Here is a 14337-nt window from a genome sequence, read left to right as displayed (position 1 = left end):
GCAAGATGAAGATATGTTTTAACTTCAGTGTTTTCCCTTGAGGAACTGCAGCAGTGAAAACCTTCACTCTGATAGTAACTCCAAGAGCTTCGAAACTCACTTTTGTAGCTTGAGTTTGTGACACTGGAATCATCACTTCCAGTTTTGCTGCTTCTTTCAAACAGGTCTTCGCTTTGAAACTCATAATAAGCAATAAGATGCAATTAAAGTTACAGAGCCTCAGGCTTGATTTATCTATGACCGTTTGCACACCGCATACACACATACTGTATTCAAGTCCCTTCAGCTCAGCCCGTAAGCAGAAACATTCTTGTATTAGGGAGTAAATGCTTTTGCGTGTTAATACATGACACAGGCTTTTAGATAAAAGGCATACCAATGCTTAAAGGTTGAAAAACTACCTGCACAAGATCTACAGAATAAGCATGCAACTCTTCTGCTTTCTCAGAGCAGCTCGTAGAGAGACAGGAATGAGGTTCTACTCTCTTTGATGCAAGACATGCAGTGATATAACTTAACAACATTCATCTTTGGGAAATTATCATGTTTGTCTCCTTCAATTAAGGTGATATGAGCATGGTGCCATTATGGCATTCACACTGCTTGATATAGAGAGTGTTGTCCCTATGTGGAATGCTTGGGAAAACCTCTGGGAGAAATCAGGACAGATATTCTAGTATGTATCTCTCGTACAACATGAAGTTATAGTTAGCAGTTAGAAGATCATTTAAATGCACATTGATCGATGACAAAGCATTAACATGCTACAAATTATGCAATATTGGTTGATTTTTTGAAAGCATCATTACATCATGTTTGGTGAGTTTTGTCATAAAACTACATATACTGTACAATGTTTTTGAAAGAAGACTCGTATGCTCATCAAGACATTTATTTGATCAAAAATACAGTAAAACAGTCATTTTGTGAAATATTATTATAATTTAAAATGACTGTTTTCAATTGAAATATATTTTAAAATGTAATTTTCATCATCATCATCACTCAGTCTTCAGTGTCACATGATTCTTCAGAAACCATTCTATGCTGATTTGGTGCTCAAGAAACATTTCTTATATCATTTTAATCATTTTAATTGTGCAAAATGATGCCACATAGTCAATTTACTCTTTATTCTGATATACACACACACATATATATACAGTATATACTGTATATAATGTTCAACATATCAGATGGCTGAAAACTCAACTGTCAATTTGCAGCAAATTTCTCATTGTTCAGCAAACTTTTCGAACAGAACAAATTCTTCTTTGGTCAGTAGAATCTACAGGATGGCCAGAAAAAAAAAAAAAGGTGAGACATCAACATGGATGAAGTGTTCCGCAGCGGTCAGTATACAGAGCCCTACATCTTTGTCTCTCACCGCTCATGAAGTTATTTGAAAACCCTCGACTAATGAAAAGTCATTCGGCTATTGTCAAAAAAAAGATTGAAAAAGCTAAATCCAGGATTCGCATTGCTGCACTTCAGTCGCTGACTTTCCGTGGGCCACACTCTTTATTAGCCTCCTATTTCATCTACGTTCGCCGCAAAAATTCACATTACGGTCACAATGCAGCCAGCCGGTGAGATTGGGCTCGGGCTAGAAATGTTGAATGGACAGAACCGGAGAATGAAGGGGGAATCTGTCCTTTTCAGCACCGTCGAACCATTCACCCCTCCCTCCTCTCTCGCACTGACCTGCAATAAAACTGTTTTCAAAGACGACTTGGCAGAGGTCAAATGGAAGATGTCTGTAAATGAAAGCAGACTGACTTTGTCTCCCTCCAGGCGAACTCTGACAACTTCGACAACTTATCTTTTCAGAGCGGGGCTTCTGGAGGAGGCAGGTCTACACAACTGTCTCAGAACCCTTCACCCCATCCTTTATGTGGAAATAAAAGGCATTTCAGATGTCAAGACTGGATGTGGAGTCTGAGTGAGCCTGTGAACTTGTTTCCACCATGCTATTGTCTTTTATCCGGTTTGCTGTATTGACATCGGATCTTCCCTTGAGGGCTGGTCCTCTAATACGGCTGCAGAAATATTGGTTGAATGTTTCAGTGGGATGACATGACTAGCTCATGCTGAGGCACCTCGTGCTACAGAAATAATAGACTTGCGTTCCTGTGGTGCAGTAAAGCCCTGAGGCTTCAGGTGTTATTGTACCTGTGCGTATCTGTGAACTGAGGGTGATAATGAAGGGTCCAGATACTTTAGTCACAAGTGCTCACACTGTGATTACCTCAGGGGTCAATAACCTGACACCTTTTCCCACAGCGGAGGTGTGTGTAGAGAACTGGGCCCTTGTGCTTTTGTGCTGATAGAGTTTAGCTGATAAAACTTCCCCAGAAGAAATCTGACCAAACTTTGTTTTTGTTTTTTGTTGATGTTTTTTTTTAACTAAACATTAGTTCATAAATATTGAAAATTGTTTATTTTTTTATTCTAAAACATGTAAATATATATATAAAAAAATGTTTTTAATAATTTCTTTAAATTAGGAATTAACTGAAAATAATTAGCATTTTTTAATTCATTTTATTTAAAGGAATAATTCTGTCATCATTCACTCAGCATCACGTCGCTCCAAACCTGTATGATTTTCTTTCTTCTGTGGAACATATAAAGCGATGTTTAAATATTACAAATGCATTATACAGTAAAAGGACCATGACAATGGTCCATAAGACTCTTGTGCTTAAGTTTGGGGTTGGTAAGATTTTTTTACGTTTTTGAAAGTGTCTTCTGCTCCCGAAGACTGCATATATTTGATTTGAAAAATACAGTAAAAACAGTAATACTGTGAAATGTGGATCCAACAGCAAGTGTAATCATTTTTGCATTCCCCTTTGCTCAATGAGCATTATATTTTAATATACATTTAAAAAAAAAAATGTTCTAGATTTAAGATATTTATAACTGTGAAAAATGCGTCATCACACATGCAATTTAAAATAACTGTTTTCTATTTGAATATATATATATATATATATATACATTAACATGTAATTGATTTTATGTGTTGCAAAGCAACATTTTCTCCAACATTACTCCCATCTTCAGTGCCACGCGATCCTTCAGAAATCCTTCTATGCTGCTGAGTTGTTGCTCCAGAAACATGTTAAAAACAGTTGTGCTGCTTGTGCAAAAGTTGTGATCATTTATTTTTTTGTATAACCATGCCTATTCTGTCACTTTTTACTAAGTAGTCAATAGTAGTGTATAGTGTATAGTAGTGTATATTCCAAGGCAAAATTGGCAAAATTGACAAAAATTTCCCTTATCTCTCATATTTGTGCTGATTATCGTATCGCTTCAGAAGATAAATACAGACTACTTCCAATATGATTTTTTATTAAATATGTTTTTTAGCTGTCTAAGATCCTCAATTGGCTGCGGTCATGGAAATCAAGCGTAGCGTCAGTTCTGACAGGTCACGTTAGTCAAGCTCGCGTCAGCTGACTCTCAGCTGATCCACGTCTACCTACACGAATACGACGCCTATCACTGTATGTATATATAAGCTACTTCAGTTTTATCATCAGCTATCGCGTTTCTCAGGAGCTAATTGCCCTCCTCCATCCCCAGCTCCTCCTCTCGCCAGTCAGTATGGCATTCTGAGTCCCCTTGAATCAGAATAAATTCTCCAATTATGTTGTACTTTAAAATCTTGAATTAATGATATCTGCAATACATTCATGTTGGTTCTGTTCTGTTAACCCTAAGGAGGGTTATTGCTGCTCTCTCTGCTCTTATCCATGCTAGGCTGCAGAATGGAACCATACCGCCAATCCTAACTGTATGCCAATTGTCAATCGTATTTGACGATGGTCCTGACAGAAACACTTACACTGACATGTTTCAAGAAACTGGAGCAAACAGCTTTATTTTCTCTGAAGAAGTCCTATACTGTGCTCTTGACAAACAGACAAAAGATCTCTATTCCTGTCCAGCCTGATACAACCTCGTGCTTCCCTTTACTAAAGTACTGTAAAAAGCAACGATTGTTCCTTGAACCATTCGGTGGGGTCCGTCTCAACGCTAATGGTCCCGATTAGTCTCCAGTACTGGTTTCCCTCAGGTCCTAGGAGATTTGGAAGCCATCCTTTACTCTTTCTCAATTCGCGGAGGTCTAAAAGTCACTCTTGTCTCAGTGCTTAAGAGGTTCTGTTGAATAGGGCTCTATTTGTACCCAATCAAAGAAGACATATCGCATCAGCCATTTGAATCACTCAGGAGGCATTAGCCCTGTTAGCGCTTGTAAATAAACACCCGTCTCAGGGATTTTCTCTGGGGAATACCTGTTTTCTAGAGACTCAAAACCAAACTCAGTCACCCACAGCAGTTCCCTTACTTTTACGAGAAAGAAAAAACAGTGCCAAGATCACGAAAGCTCTCTTGGCTTCTCAACGCAAAGTTTTTGGGTCAATGCTAACACGCTATCTATGTACTCACAAGAATGAATATGGCTGGATAAGAACGGCCTTTGTTTCTGAGAGTCAGAAAAGCTGCTGAGAAACTGATGTTAAAACAATTTTCAATCTTGGAGACTAAAAAAATAGTGTGTTGATGAACAAATAACATCCCTTCATCAGCATGAAAGGAATAGTTTGCGTAAAATGTAATGTTTCATCATCATTTGCTCGCTGTCACTCATGCCATTCACTAAAAAATAATATTTATAATATAATATCATCTCATATTAAATATAATATTATTTTCATCCCACCAAGGAACAGATGTTTTCCAGAATGTCCAGGACTCCAGGCTCCATTTCCATACAACGAAAATATCTATCTATCTATCTATCTATCTATCTATCTATCTATCTATCTATCTATCTATCTATCTATCTATCTATCTATCTATCTATCTATCTATCTATCTATCTATCTATCTATCTATCTATCTATCCATCCATCCATCCATCCATCCATCCATCCATCCATCCATCCATCCATCCATCCATCCATCCATCCATCCATCAGCATTGCAAACTTTCAAGTGAAAATTCAAAGTTTGTTAAAAATGAGTCGAATCATTCTATACTTCTGTCTTATTTAAATTCACATTGCAATTTTGCAACCTGTTTGCTACCCTAATTCAAATTCAATTTAAATCTAGAAATGTAAAAGTAAGTCTCAGATCATTTCTGAATGGCGCATCACCCTGATGATAACTTTGGATGACAAGCTCCAACAGTATGGACCAGAATGAACAAAACTACAGTGTAAGTATTCTTCAGTGATGGACACACACTCAAGAACTTATATGTACAACACACACACACACACACACACACACACACACACACACACACTCAAACAGTACGACAGATTAAATGTTTGAATTAATGAGAGAACATGTAGTAATCTCACAGCCTCAATAGGAACCTTAAGCTGTGACAAGATATGACATGAAAAAGGCCTCCTGACAACCCAGCGGTAGAGCTGATGTCCCGTCTCTCTCATTAGCATATATATGAGAAAAGTTCTCTGCCTCACCTTGAGCATTCACAGGTCTTCATCTCCGCTCAAATAACTCAAAGCAGAGTTTATACATCTTTCCCAAAGTTCTGATTTTTTTGTCTCATTTTCTTTCTGCAGCTGTGAAAACACGTTTTATATGAGAATCGTGGACAGTCAAACTCTTTGTCAACTTTCAAAATAAGAAGTAAAGGTTTATTGAGGCCGTTCTACTTTGGCAGAATGAAATATTATGAGTCACCATCACTGAGGTCCTGTATACAGGGCGAGGACATAAAATGTGTTGGACCTGCAAGAGAGGAAACATTTATGTTTCAGCTGTTTGTCATTTGTATATAATGTACTTGGCTGAAGCTTATTTAAATCAAGAAAAATCCATCTCTCATTAGCTTGTCCTGTCCTTAAGTCTGAGCTCAGTGGATTTGTTTGCGCTATTGATTGGGTTGTCAATTTTTGTATTCGTATCAAATTCTCTGAAGCATTTTAGTCATTGTGATAATAATAATAACAATTATTTAAATATTATTAGGGGCCAAGCACCGATGGTGGAATGGCGCCTTGCGTATTCGTTTTCTTCTTCTTCTTTTTCTTCCTCCACTCATGAAGTCTCTGGCAGCCCATAGAACCGCTTGGGGGGAAATAATGAAATTTGGCACACAGATATAAGACAGTCTGAACATTAATCACAGCAATTTTGGAGTCTCTAACTCAATCCCTTTAGCGCCACCAACTGTCCAAATCTGCACTCATGTTTGTGTTAATTACTTTTGAACTGTAAGGGCTAGAAGTAGCTATGTTTTTCTGAAGCATGTTTTACAGATTATTTATCTGTGGCAGATTTTCCTTTACTGAAACATTGAGATGGTTCCTGGTTTTCATTCAGACCATCCAATTAGCATCTATATTCACCCCAATAAGTCAAATCTATAATTTCAACACAAGCATATACAGTATATCTGATCAAGGACACAATGAACAATGTGAGGATCAAACCAGCAAGGTTAAGGTTTTACTTAGCCTAAAGGCAATTCACACCGCACCGACAGACACAGACACGACGCCGGGTTTTGTTGGATCAGTGTGTTACCCCTGATGGAGTCTGTTGGCATCTCTAGGAGCTTGTTTTCCCCCCTTTTGAACATGCTGAATCAGAATTAGAATTGACGTGCTGTAATCTGGTGACTGTCGCCGTTGTTCTGCGTCTGTCGGAATTAGCCTTTAAATATATGCCACACCATCTTTATTGAATAACTGAATAGAATTTAAGAGCTTGTATTTTGACTGACAATTGTGCCAAATAATGGGAAACTATATAAAAGGATCTAGTAGTCTTAGATGGCTTTCACATTACTCACACTTTTTACCCAAAAAGTTGAATCCGCTGTCCACAGACCAGCAGACCAAGAGAGCGCTGGAACAGAGCCACCTCCAAGAGTGTGTGTGCCAGTTCACTCACTCACAGATTCAAATGTAAAACTAGACTTTCATCCTCCACCGCACAGAATCAATGTTTAAAAATGCCTTTAAAAAAATACACCTTAATTGAATAAAACCACAAACCAGAGTTCTCTGGTGCACTACTAATTCAACAGTTCTTTGTAATGTATTTCAGACCAGACTTCATCCTGGCTCGTTCTGTGGGAACACACACTGAGGTGTGAGGTGAGGTGGAGGTATGAAAAGTTCAAACACTGATTTAATTCAGTGCAACTGGAACAACCTTGACAAACAGAGGCAAATGCATGTGTAAATCATAGGAGGGTTATGTTATGATTCATTTATGCATCAGGGTTTGGGTTCGGTCCAAGGGAGGCACAGGTCTGGTTTGTGGGCACATGCTATGACCACTGAACTAAAAACATGTTCTGACATCTCACCGTTGGCCAGTTTGAAGTGCAGAAGAATGATGAAGTGAGTGAAGGTGCAGAAGTGAGATGAAATGCTAGTCATTTTGACTGATTATGATTATGCTGATTGGATGGTCTGAATGGTATTTTGGCTATCATTATTATAAAATGTCAAATGACAAGATTGAATGCACAAGTTTTAATGTATTTAAAGTTTATACAACTTTGTCAAGTAACCATGAATGAAAATCAAATGTAAAACAAACCAAGCATTTTTGTAAGTAATGCCTAAAATACACAGAGTAATTCCTATCAAAACACTTTCAGGCTTCAGTTCAAGTGTTTATATCAATTAAGCCATGCGGAAAAGGGTAACCAGGTTTGGCTTGTTTATCCAAAATGGAGAGATCAAAATGTCTCAAATTCAGCTCAGATATATACATATAGACTCAGATTCAGAATATATATAGCCTACTGTGCACACACACACACACACACTATAGATCAGTCCTTCTAGAGTAACCGAAGGTCATGCTCAAGAGCACAATATTGATTGATGGATCAACTCTTGAGGGATTTGAACCTGCAACAATGAAACCTTTTGATCATCAAAATCATTGACGAGCAGGCTACATGACACTAAGAAAATGTAGATTTAAGATGGAGAAGGGATGCTGGATGAATTCATGGAGGGAATGAGGTAAGTAGCCGTGTACATATTATTTTCTTTATGACCGTTGCCATAATAAGCATCAATATACTCCTCCCAAACTCATGAGGAGAATGATCTATCCCCACTTTTAATCACTTTTAATCAAAACACACAAAACTTTGACAATCTCATCAGAGAGATCTTTAAAAAGGTGGGGGATGCAGTATCGTGCGGTGACATGCTAAACAATGTACTTGGTCATCTTTATCCTTGTTTAATCTGTATCTCCGCCATCTAAAAAGTAAACAAACAGTGATCAACCACTACAGAAGTGTCATGCCATGAGGGTCAAATCAAATCATACTTGATCCTGATAAAACTTGCAATTATAGAGTCAGCAATCATCGCAAGCAAGAAAAATCAGAGCACATTAAAAGGTAAAAGACTTGGCCATCCTTCGCCAGATCATGAGGATGTGGTGAAATAAATGTGTGTGGTCTCATTACATACATTTGCAAGAAAAAGGATGTATTTAGCTGGGGGGAAATAAAAAATTAAATTAAATTAAATTAAATTAAATTAAATAAATAAATAAATAAAATGAAAAAATAATAAATAAATAAATATGTACATAAATAAAATAAAATAAAATAAAAATAAAAAATATAAATAAAATAAATAAATAAATACATAAATAAATAATGAAATTAAATTAAATTAAATTAAAGTAAAATAAATAAATAAATAAATAAAATGAAAAATGTAAAAATAATAAATAAATATGTACATAAATAAAATAAAATAAAAATAAAAAATATAAATAAAATAAATAAATAAATACATAAATAAATAATGAAATGAAATTAAATTAAATGAAATGAAATTAAAGTAAAATAAATAAATAAATAAATAAAATGAAAAATGTAAAAATAATAAATAAATATGTACATAAATAAAATAAAATAAAAATAAAAATAAAAATAAAATAAATAAATAAATACATAAATAAATAATGAAATGAAATGAAATGAAATGAAATGAAATGAAATGAAATGAAATTAAAATCTGTTTGTCGTCCTTGCTCACATCAAGCTCAAAGAGGAAGTGGAAAACTGTCTATTGTGCTGCAACCTTGGCGGGCACAGTGTGTGCCTATACTTCCTAAGGACACAGTGTGTGTGGCAAGCCCCGGTAGGGAGGAAAGGCTATTACAGAGTTTGCTCTTTTTTGTAGTTCATCTCAGTGGCATTTCAGCTGATGGCCTCCCTTCCTGCTACCAGAAACCAACATCAAAGGCAAAGTTATTGTGTGTGTCAATGCTAATGCAAGTAACAAAACCTTGCCAATCTCAATTAAGAATAATGACTAGCACTTTTGCCATAGGCCAAACCTCCCAGCATAACTGCCATTGTAAAAATCATATAAATACTCCATTATAAAGAACCGCAAACAATGAAGCAGGCAGACAACATTGAATGTGTTTGCAGAATACAAAAAGATATTTCTATAGAAACCTTTGACTGATAGACAGCGTAAACGGCTTGTTACATTGCATAATTAAGCATGCACAATTAGAAGAGTCTGAATGAAGAAATGAAAACAATGATCTCACTGTTTTGAAATTGTCTTATCTACGCCAGATAGAGTACAAAAAGAAGCCCTTTTGTGAATTTAAGGTCATCGAAATGCAATGACATCATGTTTGTCAATGCAAAATTAAGTTAATTAGAAAAATTGGAAACTATAAAGCAGGGATTGTTGTCTTAAACTTGGATTTTATGCTGTTGTGACAGAATAGGACTAAGTGGATCTCTCTCGCTCTCTCTCTCTCTCTCTCTCTCCTCTAATGGCACCACCTCACACCCAGAACAATGGCGGAACACCCCAGAATACAAAGACTTGGACTATGTTGGGGAGAAAACCCAAACTCCTGCAAGCAATAAAATCTCCATAACAGAACTGTTTCACATGAAGCATTAAGGCAAGCCGCAGAGGAGAAAAAAACATGAAACAGAAAAACACAGCATCATGCATAATGTTAAATGCAATCATTACTGTCTTGGGTTGCAGTGCTCAAAGAGCATTGCATGTATCTTAAAACCTCAAAAAAGCCACCAGTGTGTTTCAATTATGCATTTCGCAGGCTTTTTTGGCTCATTGAAAATAAGTGACTATACCTACGTTTATGCAAAACACCAAAAACTTACCCATCACTGCAGTTTCCAGCTAAAATGAACATTATTGTCAGTTAAACACCTTTTATTCCTTTTCACACAAATGATGACTACGGGAGTAGTATTACTTGCAATGTTATGATTTCAAAACACTTTTACCATAGTGCTTGATTTATAAACTACTACATTTTCACATTTACATCACACATGGCTTTTCTGATGTTGTAAACTTGCTTGGTAGCTCACCTGGTATACAACATTGCACTTGTGATGCATAATGCAAAACACGTCTCACAATTGAAGAGCTCAAAGATTTGCAGTAGCAATTTTATTTCACAATAATAAGTTTATTTCACTATAAGTCAGGTTTAGGGTAGAGTTTAGTCTAGGTGGTACATTATTTTTAAAAATGATAATTAGACAATTACCTTTGGTGTAATCTCATAAATGTGCCAGAACTTAAATGTTAGTCATAAATATCATTGTTACTTTTAATGATATTTAATGGTGTTGTTAATAATACTAGGGGTAATACTTAACTGATGCTTTAGCCAAAGAAAGAGAGAGAAAGCAGCCTATAACATTATTCCTCCACTTTAATCAGATGCCAATGTCCCTTTAAGGCAAGGTAGTTCACTCAGCGGCCATCTTGGCAGCGTCCCCAGGCTGCTGTTTTCTAGTCATGTAAGTACAGCTCCTATCTACTTCAATGAAGAAAGACTGAACTATCCAAGACTGTTGGATAAGCTTACATTTCAATAACATGTCAAATCACCAATATAATCCGACAACTGGCATAATAAAAGTAGCTTTTTAGCTCAATTTAGGCTAAAGCAATAGAGTGGTGCAGGGATGATGTGATTTTTGTGCGCCAAAACCCAGAAATGAGTTAGCATTTAGCAGTCCTGAAGTCGGTTTTTGGTTAAATGATTGAAATTAGGTCTGTGGTGAACACAAGCTCAAGATATTTCTACGTTTTATTCTACTATATAAAATACATTAGTAATACCCTCTTTTGATTTTTCTTGTCTTGTAAAAGGCGGTTGCCAACGATTTTACTAAATGGGACTACAGAGGTTATTGGAGACATTAAATGTCATCAGTCGAAAGGGTAAACTCATCTACTCACTAGTCCACTTTTACAGCCACATTATAAATTGCACCCTTGCAAACAATTACTCGAACTTTCAGGGAAAATGTTTTTAAACAATGACTGAAAGAGATGTTGAGGCTTAGTGATGGTGACGTAGAAGTCATGCGACTGTGGTGCAGTTCGTTTATAGTTTAGCTTTCGACTTCTGCCAATTGTATTGAATTGTATGTTTACACGGCAACAATGTACTAAAAACAGAAAGGTTTTTTCCTTTGCATTTTTGGCGTAGAGACGACAACGTTGTCAAAATGACCCCCGTTCACAAGGATCCACGAAAACGATTAAAAACGCTGTAATATGCTGTCAGGCCAGTAGTTGGCAATGTCACTTCGTAAGGAAAGACTATGCACATATAGACTGAACATGTAATATGTAGCCGTCACGTCACGTTTTTGAAGTTTACATGGAGACAATAACGATATCGTTTTCAAAAACGTGGACTTTGAAACTCGTTATCAAAAGTTTGCATTTTCAGGCCTCGAAAACACCATTGTCATGTAAATGAATGGCCAAAAGGCATAAAATGTTTTCCGTTTTTAGTTTAAAACGGTGTTGTGTATACAGCGCCTGGATGAAGGTGCCTCTTTGGTCTAGTGTGAATAGAAAGCTCAGGACTTTGGCAGTCAGGAGCCAGGAGGATTAGGCGTGTTGGAAATGCTTTTGTTACCGAGGCACTGTGGCTATGTTGACTTAGGCACTTCTGCCTGGTTGCCTCGGGTTGGTTGCATCAGATCAGTAAATGTCAGCGAGAGCCGCTTTATTGTTGTCAATGGCACTAATGGTTGATGAATACATGTTGACGCACAGTGCATGGCACGTTAATGGTAGTTTGCGGTACTTTTTTTTGTCTCTCCCTCTCTGGCCGCAGGCTGAGAACAAGGGTCCCTCAGTTGCCAGGTGGGATGTGATGATGTCACAGTGTGCTTTTACACTTACTTTTACCTCACGACTCCAATGCACACTGCTCTTAAACCTGGAAAAACATGTGACATCAGAGCAGGAAACATTAACTTTTTTACAATGGCTTCCTGAAACCGCCCGCTTCCCTTAAAACTGCTTGGTCAGATCCACATTCACGCAACTTCCCTGCTTTGTCACCTCCTGTGACGCTGGTACACACCTCATGTTGGTAATGACATAATATAGTTTAACATCCATTTTGCAAGCTGCGATTTTATTTATAAATCAAATGTACGATTTGATCTTAAATGCAATGGATCTGATCGTGTAAAGGAACAAACAGTATTAATAAAGAAAGAACAAAATGTCAAGTTGAAAGTTGAGTTAGTCAGTGAATCAGTGAGTCAGTTTTAGGATCAGTTCTTTTGAGTCATTCTTTTCTACAAATTATATCTGAGCTAAATGATTTGTTCAGGCAAACCTATCATGGCTGGACTTGGAATATAGCACACAAGTCATATTGGCTACTTATATTTAGATTTTTTAGGTTGTTTTATGGAAAAAGAGTCATATTAATAGTATACTTTTATGTGTTTTTTTATATTTCATATTTTTAGGAGCGACGTGTTGGTGAGTAAATAATGATAGAATTGTTAAATTAACTGTTCCTTTAAATACATAAATTAAGCATCTTTTTAAAACTTGCTTGTAGGAATATTCAGGACTTTATTGTGCATTTACTTTTGGATTATTGGATTATTACACGTTCATCTTTATAAATGAGGCTCCAGGTCTCCAAATCTCCCAGGGGGACATCAGAAACTCCTCAGCCTCTTCAAAAGTCTTCAAAAAAAGTGTTTTTCTTTTTAGCACAGGTTTTACAACATCAAGGTGGGTGAAAAATGCCAAAATGTAATTACCCCAAAACCAGCCTGGGGCAAGAAGGATATCTGAAAACACAGCAAAGTTGTCAAAGCAACAGAGATTTAGTCAGAATATGTTAAGAGAACGATTACAAGGTCTGCCATAGTGCTGGAGGGAGTGGAAACATGCAAGCCTGGGCCTTTCAGTGTTTTAGTATCCGAGAATACAGTATAAATATGTGCATTGTTAAATCTGTTTCAATCAAAAAGTGGCTTAAATACAGTATTAATGATGTCATGGGAGTGGCGTTTGACTAAAAGAGGATATATCTACAAAGAGAGAGAGGTAGACAGTGAAAGCAGCAGAGACATGAATTAGAAAGCACTGGGGATGTTTTTCATTTTCACTTTTCTCTCACAGACTACTATCCATGGACAAGGTGCTGCTGCCAGGAAATTAGCCGGCATGATTCCCCCCAAACCCCAAGACACTCAAACCCCAGTGTACAGCATTCTGGATGTTACGAACCAGGTCAAGACTTGGGCTCACGTGGGTATACAAATCAGACATCTCATTTTTCTTCTCTTTTTTGGGGGGCACAATTTAGGTGTTAGCTCATGGTACTGGCAGCAGTCAGCCTGTCAAAGCCAGTGAGAAGCAAATTTGAAGCCACATAAGAAATTCTGAGAGAGAGATTTGCTTCCCCGAGTTTCTCTGCTCCATGATTCTCTGCACTATCTGTTATTTTGCATGTGATCAATAAAGCATTTAGGCTACCAAGACACAAAAACTCGCAAAATGTTGTCTGTCAGATGATAAGCAGATGTTTCATCACTTTTTTCCACATATACACGACCGTTCATAAATTTGGATTTAGTAAAAAACATTTTTTTGAAATAAGTCTCTTATGCTCATCAACTGTATCAAAAAAACAGTGTCACCAGTAACATTGTGAAATATATTTTTACAATTTAAAAACAACTTTGGACTGTTTTTGTAGCAATGTAAAAGCCTTTACTGTCACTTGACATCAATCGAATGCCTCCTTGCTGAACAGAAGTATTAATTTCTTTCCAAAAAATAAATAAAAATCTTATTTACCCCAAACTTTTGAATGGTATAGTTTATATTTTATATATTTTACTCACGTATGCATTCTAGGAGTAGCACACTTTTAATATAAAACAGTAAACTAAATCTGAAAACAATTAGTTCACATGGTCAAAGACAACATTATTGTGGAATTACTGGATTG

The 14337-nt window shown here is 36.6% G+C and overlaps 1 protein-coding gene across 1 annotated transcript in view; it reads right to left on the bottom strand.

Annotated features, from left to right (window-relative positions):
- Positions 1-14337, bottom strand: part of sema3fb (sema domain, immunoglobulin domain (Ig), short basic domain, secreted, (semaphorin) 3Fb) — a 149038-nt gene that overhangs the window by 62981 nt on the left and 71720 nt on the right. The gene's annotated exons all lie outside the window — the stretch shown is intronic.

This window comes from Rhinichthys klamathensis, unplaced genomic scaffold (genome assembly GCF_029890125.1).
Source record: "Rhinichthys klamathensis goyatoka isolate OS25496 unplaced genomic scaffold, OSU_Roscu_1.1 h1tg000056l_1, whole genome shotgun sequence".
Lineage (NCBI taxonomy): Eukaryota > Metazoa > Chordata > Actinopteri > Cypriniformes > Leuciscidae > Rhinichthys > Rhinichthys klamathensis.
Note: the sequence above shows the minus strand (reverse complement) of the source record. Positions and strands in the feature narration are given on the sequence as shown.